This window comes from Electrophorus electricus, chromosome 4, assembly GCF_041902795.1.
Source record: "Electrophorus electricus isolate QZ-2024a chromosome 4, ASM4190279v1, whole genome shotgun sequence".
NCBI lineage: Eukaryota > Metazoa > Chordata > Actinopteri > Gymnotiformes > Gymnotidae > Electrophorus > Electrophorus electricus.
Window position 1 is genome coordinate 10791284 of NC_137500.1, and position 11217 is coordinate 10802500.

General features: G+C 42.4%; 1 pseudogene; it reads right to left on the bottom strand.

Annotated features, from left to right (window-relative positions):
• Nucleotides 1-686: 686 nt before the first annotated feature.
• Nucleotides 687-5823, bottom strand: LOC113584512 (uncharacterized; annotated as a pseudogene).
• Nucleotides 5824-11217: the final 5394 nt, after the last annotated feature.

Here is an 11217-nt window from a genome sequence, read left to right on the forward strand (position 1 = left end):
AGGCCTAATTAAAACACAGTTTTGTCCACATCCAATAACTCCACCATTATTGGGCTCACCATCATCTCAGTAAGTAAAAAAACACACAGATAAGAACCATCATCCTGTTCATGTAGGCTGTGATGGGTGCAGGGAGGGAGTGAGATGCAAATGCACGTTTGGAGTGTCTTTATTCTTCATAACAGCAATCAAAGAAGCACAGCAGTGAGCTGACAGTAACAAAATTGCTGACAGTAACACTCGAGGTGGTGAGAAGCAGCAGAGCAGTGGTGACACTCGGGGCATCTTGTACACAGCAGCGAGGAACAATGGGCAGGTGTTCCTGTGGGTTTAAATAACAGAGAAACAAAAAGGCAAATAAGGTACAGATCAATAATCAGGGGACTGGGAATAGGGAAGGTGCAGTCTGCGTGCACGCGTGCGTAACAGTGGGCATGTGCCTCGGGCTGGGTTCCTAGCGCACACATGATTACTAACCCAATACAAGCAATGCTGAAACAACATCTCTAAAATATAATACAAATTATTTAAATACTGGGTGTACTATCTTTCAGATAGTAATTTCTTTATAAAAAAAGAGAAAGTTTTCCCTGTTATTCATTATGTAAGAAACATCTCATGGATGCACTGGGACGCATCATCAGTGATGTAACCTGGAGTCGTCAAATGTTTCGGGTCTCTCAACATCAGACACCCTCGCCCAGGGGACCCAGCCTGGGTTGGTCAAGCCCCGACTTGCAGCCCAGCAGCTACCCACGGATCAGCCCTTTTGAGCCAAAGCCACCTTGTGGCTTTCTCTGTGGCTTCATAGTCCACCCTTCCTCACCCTGACTCTCTGTCTTCTCTCTCTTTGGATACAGTTACTAATTCTTTCATTTCTACACTCTCATCAATGAATCTTCTGTGCCCTCTCTCCTCTAGACCTGCTAAGTCCTCGCCACCTGCCCCCTGGCTAACAGAAACACTTTGCTGCCACAGGAAAGAATTAAGGACTGCAGAGAGGTGATGGAGGAAATCCCACCTGGATTCAGACCTCAGCTCATAACACTTGGAAAGGAGAGACTGGTCTCACTGGAAGTAACATCCACAAAGTCATCCTAATACAGAGAAAAATTCTAATCATCAAGCTCTTCACTATTTTTTCTTCTCTCCTGAATCCTTCCCCTCCCCCTCCTCCCTCATCTCTTACTCCAGAGGATTTTATCACCTTCTTTGAGGAGAAGGTTGCAGCAATCCACCAGTCCTTTTCCTCTGTTCCCACTCCTCCAACTAATGTGCATTCCCCAACATCCAACTCTCTGACTCCTTTTTCTCCTCTCTCCTCAGATGAAATTCTTCAACTCCTGACTTCCAGCAATCCAACTACATGTCCGCTGGATCTAATTCTTTCCGCTCTGTTCCAGATAATCGCAAGAGATCTGCTTCCTTTCATCTCTGTCATCATCAACAACTCCTTATCTTCTGGATACGTGCCAACTGCATTCAAAACCGCCAGGGTGGTACCAATCCTCAAGAAGGCCACACTCGACGGCTCCAACGTTACCAACTACAGACCGGTATCACTTCTCTCTTTCCTCTCAAAAGCCCTTGAACGAGCAGTTTATAATCAATTGTCTGTTTTCCTCACCCAGAACCAGCTGCATGATTCCAATCAGTCTGGCTACAAACCGGCACATTCTACAGAAATGACCCTCATAGCAGTGACGGAAAAGCTTCATGCTGCTAAAGCTGCCAAACAGTCATCTGCCTTTGCCACAGTGAACCACAACATTCTTCTTTCTGTTCACTCCAGGCTTGGTGTGATTGGCTCTGCTTAGAGATGGTTTCAGTCCTATCTGAAGATAGGTCCTATCAGGTGACATGGAGAGGATCCACATCCAAACCATGTAGACTCTCTACTGGTGTTTCACAGGGCTCAGTATTAGGCCCCCTTCTCTTCTCTTTGTATACTCGTTCTCTTGGTGATGTAATATCTTCTCGTGGTTTTTCCTACCATTGCTATGCAGAGAACACTCAATTATTTCTTTCTTTTCCACCCTCTGACACGCAGGTCTCCAGATGTATCTCAGCATGCTTGATTGACATCACGTCATGGATGACAGCCCACCACTTTCTGTTCATCCCAGATACTCCCAACCCTTACCATGACCTCAGTTTCCTTCGCGAAATTCCTGGTATCACCATCTGAAGCCTGGGCATAACTTTGGACAACCAGTTGCCATTCTCAACTCATGTTTCTAATCTAACCCTGTCTTGCAGATTTCTCCTCTGTAACATACAAAGGATTCGGCCCTTTCTCTCGCAGGAAGCTACCCAGGTGCTTGTGCAGCCTCTTGTGATCTCAAAGCTAGACTACTGCAACTCATTATTTACTGGTCTTCCTCTAAGAGCCATCAAACCTCTACAACTTGTCCAGAATGCAGCAGCATGACTGGTCTTCAATCTTCCAAAGTTTACATGTTGCTCCACTGCTGTGCTCCCTTCACTGGCTCCCAGTATCAGATTTAAAACCTTGATGCTTGCCTACAAAGGCAAAAATGGACCAGCTCCTTCATACATGAGGTGAATGGTCAAAGCCCGATCCGTACCTCGAGTACTTCAAACCTCAAGTACGGCTTGGTTTGAAATACCTTGCTTCAGGACTCATGGACGACAAGCATCGACAAGCATTCTGTCCTGGCTCCAAGATGGTAGAATGAACTCCCACTTGCTGTCTGGACAGCAGAGTCTCTTGCAGTCTTCAAACGCAGACTGAAGACCCATCTATTTGCAGAATATTTAAAGGACAAATGACACTGCTCCCATATTGACTGAATAATTTAGTATTGTTTATTATGTTTAACAAACTCTAGCACTTATTAAGTGCTTATTGCACTTATCATTGTTTAAGACCTTAGACCTTATGTATTTTATACTTCTAAGTATCAGCATTGATCCCTGTATTCTATAGTATTATAGTTTATTTGTATGTTGTACTCTAACCTACTGTACTGTACTAGGATGTATTCTATAAGTAAATGATAAAGCACTTTTGTAAGTCGCTCTGGATAAGAGTCTCTGCTAAATGCCATAAATGTAAATGTAAAATTTAAATGTATGGCCCTCTTCTTAGCCATTCTTGAGATGCCCAGTCGACTGAGAGCTCTGCAGAGGGAGCGACCTGCAAAGCCTCTATAGTCCACTTCTATGGGCTCATAGCTCGTCCTCAAGTCTCTGCACATCTCCAACAGTATCTGGTACTTGGCACGCTTCCTCCCGTTGGCTTCCTCCATGCGCTCTTCCCAGGGCACGCTAAGTTCCAGCATGATCAGTGGTTTCGAAGCGGCAGAGGTGATGATCATGTCTGGGCGGAATGATGTTTTGGCTATGTGCTGAGGGAACTTCAGCTGCCTTCCTAGATGAACCTGGAGTTGCCAGTCGGAGGCTGTGTGGAAGAGGCCCGTTGTTGTTCTGGGTCGTGCCTGAGGTTTATCTCCTGCTTTGATAAAGGTGATTACCTTCTTTTGGGCGTGATGGTGTTTGCTGATGCTGATGGCTAAGGCTATACTCTTAAGCACCTGGTCGTGGCGCCACTGATAGCAGCCGTCCGCAATTGCCTTTGGGCAGCTGCTGAGGAGATGTTCCAAAGAGCCTCTTCTGGAGCAAAGCAGGCAGGTAGATGTCTCGATCTTTCCCCAAGCATGGAGGTTTGCTGGACTTGGCAGGGCATCGTAAACCACCTGCACTAGGAACCGGACACGATGTAAGTCTGCCTGCATGATGTTTGACCAGGAAATCCGGCGCTGCAGTGTGTTCTCACACCTAGTCCACGCTCCCTGTGGCCGGAGTCCCACCACCCTGCTGACTTGCTCTTCCTCCACACCTGCTCGGATCTTTTCCTGGAGTAGATGGTGTCTCTCCTTGCCCTAGGCTTTGCTGACCTGGGGCTTTGGGAAGTAACCCAAGCCCACTCTGCCCATCACCAAACTACCAACCAGTGCCTTTTGTCTGACGCGAGACTCTACCACCTCCACTTCCTTTTCAGCCTGCCATTTCCTTCCTGTCCTCACCTCAGTGCCGGCTGATGACACTTTACAGTCTCTGGAGTCCCTGTACTGTAGGACTTCTCTTGTGCATGCAACCTTAAACTCTTCAGTGAGGCCACTGAAGGGTAGCTGCAAGATGTTACTTGTCCCATACAGTGCTGCGCTAGTGAGACTCTGTGGGAGGCCCAGCCACTTTTGGAGGAAGCTGCTGATCTTTCTTTCCAGGGAGTCAACTGTTGTCAGTGGCACCTCGTAGACCAGCAGAGGCCACAAAACTCTCGGTAGGATGGAATGCTGGTAGAGCCAGGCTTTAAATCTACCAGGCAGGCCGGATTTATCAACCTTGGTGAGACAAGCTCCAAGCTCATCATTGGACTTCTGGATGGCAGCTGAATCTTTCAGGCTTGCATCAAATAGCTTTCCTAAGCTCTTGACTGGTTGTTCTGAGATGCAAGGAATGACAATTCCAGAGATTAAAAAAAGGTACTCGTCAGTCACTTTCCTTCTCTTCAGCACCATGGATCTTGACTTAGAGGGCTTATCACCCTTGCCCAGGTGATAAGTCTCTCAAGTCCTTGTATGATCCACCTGCTCCCTGGGACAGATGTAGTTGTGATGGTAAGGTCATCCATGAAAGCTCTAATGGGGGGCTGATGTACACCAGACTTGGTTAGACACCCTCTGCATTCCACCTCAGCTGACTTGACCACCATGCTCATGGCAAGGGCAAAGAGAGTAAAAGAGATGGTACAGTCTATTATTATTATTCCTTTCCCAAGAAGATGCCAGTCTGATGTTATTGACCCAGAAGTGACCCTCATCTTGAAATTACTGTAGTAATCTCAGATCAGAGCTTGACCAGTTTGTGCGGTATGGACCCATAAGCATTGGCCAGGTCCAACCACAACACAACTAGATCACTTCTGTTCTCATGGGCCTCTCTGATGAGCTGTGTAACTACCCCGGTGTGCTCCAAACATCAAGAAACTCTGGGAATCTCACCTTTCTGTACTGAGGTGTTGATAAAGTTGTTCATGAGGAGAAACTCGGTCAGTCTTCGTGAGACCATACTAAAAAACGCCTCCTCTTCCACACTGAATAATGAAATTGATAAAAAAAAAATGGTTGATGTTTCTCAAGTTCTCCTCTTTTGGGTTCCAAACTCCCTCAGCACACCTCCACTGGTCAGTGACTCTCCCCCTTCGCCATATCACCTTCAAGATCCTCCATAAGTGCCGGAGAAGTTCAGGACAACGATTATAGACCAAGTAGGGTACACCGCTGGGGCTTGGAGTGGATGCTGAACGACCTCTCAATCACTTCCTCCACCTCCTTCAGATTTGGCTCCCTCAGATTGAACTCTGTTGTTGGGGGGGCGTGTCTGATGAGGGCTTTGTTGGATTCGAGCTCTTGCTCCCTCAAGAGATCGCTCAGGGTGTTCTGGAGGAAACAATTTACTTCCTCTCTTGAACAATCTAGGTGGCCACTGCGTTTGTCTCCAAGCATATGTTTTGCAAACCCAAAGGGATTGGTGATGAAGGCTCTCCCTCTTCCCCGACTCCTATGCCACTCTGTGTAGGGTCATTAGCTTTTTCCACAGAAAATTCTGCAGTTCTGCTAATGCCTGCTTCTCCGTATCAGTATATTTCTTGTACTGTTTCTTAAGGGTTCAAAGCTCCTGGTGCAGTTGATGTATTTTTTCAGCCCTACGAATCATGGTGTAGGTGGTGGGCTTGGTTTTACATTTCTCTACCAGCCCAAATTTGTCAGAAGCATAGCTGATGATGATGGTAGTCATTGTTTGAAGTCAACTGTCAGCATCTCCTTTGGCTGTAGTTTGAATGATATTGGACATGTCCTTGTCAAACTGCAGCCACACAGTCTGGTAACTGGCTGGGGGCCACTTTATCTGCTTCTGTGGAACTACTCTGCTTAGAATAGGAGACTCAGGAGCATGGAGGGACTTGGTTCTGTGGGGTGATTCCTGGCACCAGGTTCAGGACCTGCGCTTTGCACCTTGGTCTCCTGCACCAAACACTTCATTCTGGCCTGATGGATTCTGAGGCCATGTTGGTTCTTGCACAGGTTTCTGCAAATGCATGTTATACTGGTAGTCAGTCTGTTTGCATAAGTTGTTAACAGTTGGTCAGTCCGAATGGCGATCTCATTCTCCCACCCTCTTGGGATCTCCTGGGGGTATCTCTCTTCAGGGCTTCCCGTAGCTCGTTGGGGTCCTTTCTCACGAAAGATACAGGCTGGGGTGCTAACCCATCCTGTCCACTGTGCCATCTTTCTTAGCACAATGCTGCTATACTCCAGTACAGGGACAGAAGATCCCTAATTAAGAGTTTGGAAAATTACTGTGTTGCCTGTGGTGCCTACAGGCCACCAGGAGGCAGCAGCAGTGCAGGTTGACAAGGAGTTTATCTGTGTGTGTCACTTTTGTGTTTCTGCTTTTTATGTTAATATTTTGATAGTTCTTGGCCGAAAGTTTGATGCTTTTCGTAATCATTGTGCTGCTTCTTATTAAAAACAGCATTTCTTATTAAAATTGTGGCATACTTTTTGTGCTGATGTGTTTGTGAATATATTTTGTTACATCATTTAATTGTAAAAGCAGTGTAATTTAATCCTTTGTGTGCATAATAAGTTGAAAATAACCTTTTTAGGTTCACAGACATTCTATGATCTGTCTTAAATAAAGTTCACCTTTTTTGTGACCTCAAAAAACATGAATATATTTGCATACATTTGATCTTTTTTCTATATATAACTTTGATGTTACAATCGCATTGTTCATTTATTTTTATAAAAGCCTTTAAAGCCATCTATAGACCATTTGTAAGTTATATTATAATGTTTATTTGTATGTAAAAATTAAAATATATCCCATATTGTGTGTAAGAATGTCTCTTCCACTGGAACTTTCAGGATCTTAAATAACCATAGATTGGTTTCTACACGATAGCTTTAATAATGATCAGGATACCCAACCTTTACTTTCAAGGATCACTTTGCTTCAACTAATTATTCTTTATTTGACTTTTCCAAGTGAACAGCCATACAAGGCTTCACTGCACAGGAAATCTGTAACACTGTGTCATGTCTGCGGTGGCGCAAAACGCAAGTGGCCTGTAAGGGGCGTTTTTGGCCCAGCATTGTCTGATCAACTCTATCAAACCTGCGTTCCAGTTTCTTAGTTTTGCCTGTTAGTCAGGATCATTACATTTTTGGGTTGCTCTACATTTATTTTAAGGGTAGTACCGTTGTTTTAAAAGAGGATGCTGTATACTCTTACTCGAGTACATTTGCAAAGTCAAAAATGTACGTTTGCTCTGTTATATTCCTCAACGTTCCTTCGGTTACCTTTTAAAGTAATTTTTACATACTGAATCTTTTGCCACCATCTGTCAATTGTTGGAGGGTTGGTGAAATCCCTGAAGATGATCACCGAGTGTCACCACTTTGCTTCAGTATATTAAACTGGACAAAAGACCGACATTATGAACAGCAAACACATTTTCCGGCGTGGGACTCAAATTATTACATTTATGAAAAGTAGCTCACAATATATCCTTTTAAGGCTCGCATATGTGTGAAATCAGTGCTGTCTCATAATACTCTATCATTATTAATATGAATGTAAAGTATGGTCCAATATCAATGATATTATGGGAAAAATGGCTAGCTACAAATTACGTAGCTATAAACTACAAGCAGCAGAAAAATAAATGCAGCAGCTGAACTGAACTCACGGCATGCAGGAATTCGACTACATACAAGCCCCTATAGAGCATGCCAAAGATGACAGTGATGAGGAAACATTCCGTGAGGATGAGATGAAGAAGCTTCAAGAGGAACCAAGACTCAAAAAGGGTGGTAGAGACTGGTAGGAGGACAGGTGGGCAGGGAGGCCTCCAACCTCACGGTGGTAGACGACATGGTGGTAGAGACTGGTCCAGCAATCCAGCGCTGCAGAACGTCCTGAAATACAGAAGTTAATTAAAAGGAAAGGAATTTTTCATAATTCATTTAAAAAAGGTACAATGGTTTTTGAAGGCAGAGGTTATGCAAAATATGCATTCAACAGCATATATCTCTCTTCAAGCCTTTCATGTGCTATACTGAAACCGAGATGACTGCACATGCTATAGAAAACATTTTTCAGGTGAAGCTTACTGTCTCTGGCTATTAGAGAGGTTACCTGCTATATGTATCTGCAATTTGAACTGTGTACTTCAGTATTACACATATCCTTTTTTTTTTTTTTTTTTTTTTTTTTTTTTTACCATTTACTTTCAGAAAACAAGACAGGCCTCTCCCTCCATTCAGGATGTGCTGATTGTCTTGTGATGCTCCAGGGTCATACTTCCATCATTCGCCCATGGGAAGACCCATGAATATGTCACTGAGAAGGATGAAGATTGTGGATGAAGAGGTTTACGAGGTCCTCAGGTCTTTACATTTATGTACATTTACGTACAAATTCCATAATAAACATTTCATCCCTAAGATGAGAACAGCATTACACAGCATTATGAATACTCTGCCATTTTTCAGTCTAATCCCTGCCTATGTAATCTGCAACACAGTCAATTATACCATGGATATACAGTTATATCTTCACAGCTTTTAAGACACAATCACCAAGCTTGGCAGATGGTTTCACCAACACTATTTTTCCCTTGATGTCCACTTACATTTATATGGCTTAACATTCATAATTCATTTTTTCACAACCATTTTCAACCTCTATTGATCCCTTACGTTAGAATTAAACAGGCCTCTGTTGCTACTGCACCTTTAAGACGGATGTAAGATAAATTAGCTCCTTTATGATTGGCTGCCCTGTATCGTGCTTCATTCAAAAAGCACTCAGAACGGAAATGCCTGAGACCGGCAATGTAAGCGGGTATTCTAAACTGCTATAAGCTGAACAGGTAGAGATAGGTAAATAAGTTTTCTTGAAAAATTAATTTCAAAACAGGGTAATTTTTGCATCTTAGATTCCATATATGAACCGTATGGACTACATAAGTGAACAGTGTTTTGAAATTTTCTAAATATACATTTTACTTCAAAATTTATCAGTAGAGCAAATTAAAAGTTATCCATGATGGGGCCGTTAAACTATTCATTGCTTGTCATTTATCATGTCATTTATCGTTTAGTGAAATAAATAAAGCATAAGGGTCCTATGCAAGGCACACAGATCCATAAGCTTTGATAAAATTCATCCTATGTAAAGATGTATTGTCCCAATCATAGTAAGTGAGAACTATGGCATAAAAGACCTTCCTTACCCAATACAAGCAGGCAATTATCTTTTCTTCTGACCGACCCCAGTAAATCGCGGTATGTAATGAATAACATGAATGAGTAACAAACGTCTGCAGTAGGAATAATCACACACTTCTCATGAAGCAAAGTAATATATAATTACAATACAATTATAAAGGACAGCCATTACAGTGTTCTTTATATAATAGGTGAAAACAACCTGCACCCATGTGAAATACAAACCATTCCTGTTTTTATTACACAGAAGAGGTGAGCAATCATGGGGTGCCACGTTAAAGAGTTGAGGCTAGAATTACCTGTCAATAAACACATTACAGAATAGGAAAGCAAAACTATTCTGTTGCATCTTCTTTGAAATGACTCTGCAAGCAAAATCTCGCAATGAATAAATGCTTGTATTACTTTCTGATACAAGTCAAATATCTTTAAAGTCGCCAAACATGAGAACAATCTGTATTCCTTCAGAAACACACCCATACATACCAATGAAAAAAAATCTCCCCCAATATGTTTATACACACACACACACACACACACACACACACACACAACAGTGTCTGTGGGAGCCCCCAAGCTATACTGTACATTCAACACAAAAATGTGTTTTTCAGTTACTACGGTTTTGTCATGGGTAACTATGTGATACAGAATGAAAGAACGACCTATTCATGCTCTGCATTCATGCCTGTTCATTTATTCTAGGCCGTACATAACGCAGCCTTATAAATGCTGATTCCCAGCAACTGGTATTGCCAGAGTGAGATCACTAACAAAACTAACAAGTTTTTTTTTTTTTTTATCACTGCACTTCACATTTGAGCATGTTAACTGGAAAATAAATTAAAGTGATGCTTGAAAAGCTTACAACAGGTATTCCCATCCACATAATAACCAGGCCCAAACCTGCTTAGCTTCCGAGATCAGAAGAGATCTGGCCTTCCCCAGCTGGTGTGGCTGTAAAACTTTAACATATAGTCAGAGAGCCTAGTCATAGCGAATGAGCTCACTGACAAAACTAACACAGGTAATTTTTTGTTTATCACTGCACTTCACCTCTGAGCATGTTAGCTGGAAATTAAATTAAAGGGATGCATGAAACTTCCCATGAATGTAGAGACAGGATACTGTAGGCCTGTATAAGAGCTTTCCAAAACTGGTCCAGAACATCACATTTCAGCATGTTGACCAATCAGTAGTTAAACTACACGTGCTAAAGTGGAGATGACCTTTATCCATGGCAAGAAAATTTGAACCATCTAAAATCCAGTCCAACTTCCTAAAAACAATTATGTATTGAAAATTACTTTTCTATAAAGAAGTTGCAATTAAAATTTTTTTTTAAAGATATATACGGAACATTTAAACTACTTTACTAATCTTTAAGTTTTAGAGGACTTAAATGCCATGGCTAATTAAGGTTTTCTTGTACATAGGGCCCACAGCTACTGTTAACCAGTGTCTGTTGTGCTTATCCGAGTCCCGTTCAGATGAACTGTCCTTGATAGCGTAGTAGTAGAAGTTCCGGATCTCCCGCTTGTTGCGTACGACGTGTTCCAGTATCCATTGGGACTGATTTACCATCCAAGCTCAAATTGTACACAGAAAAATACAAATCTGAATGACATACAATATATAAGTACAATTATTCCATCTCATTAAACTGTAGATTCTAGAACTATATGCAACAAAAACTGGAGAGTATCACATTCCCAACATGCGCACATGTACATGTGTGCTTCAACTCGTAACTGCTACCAACTTTTACAAATAATGAATAACACAGAAATATTTCAGCTAAAACCCATTCTCACAGCCTACTCTGATTGTTTTTGTTATAAAACACCATTGTTCATATAAAACATGCTCTCTACTAATGGATACTAGTTGCTGT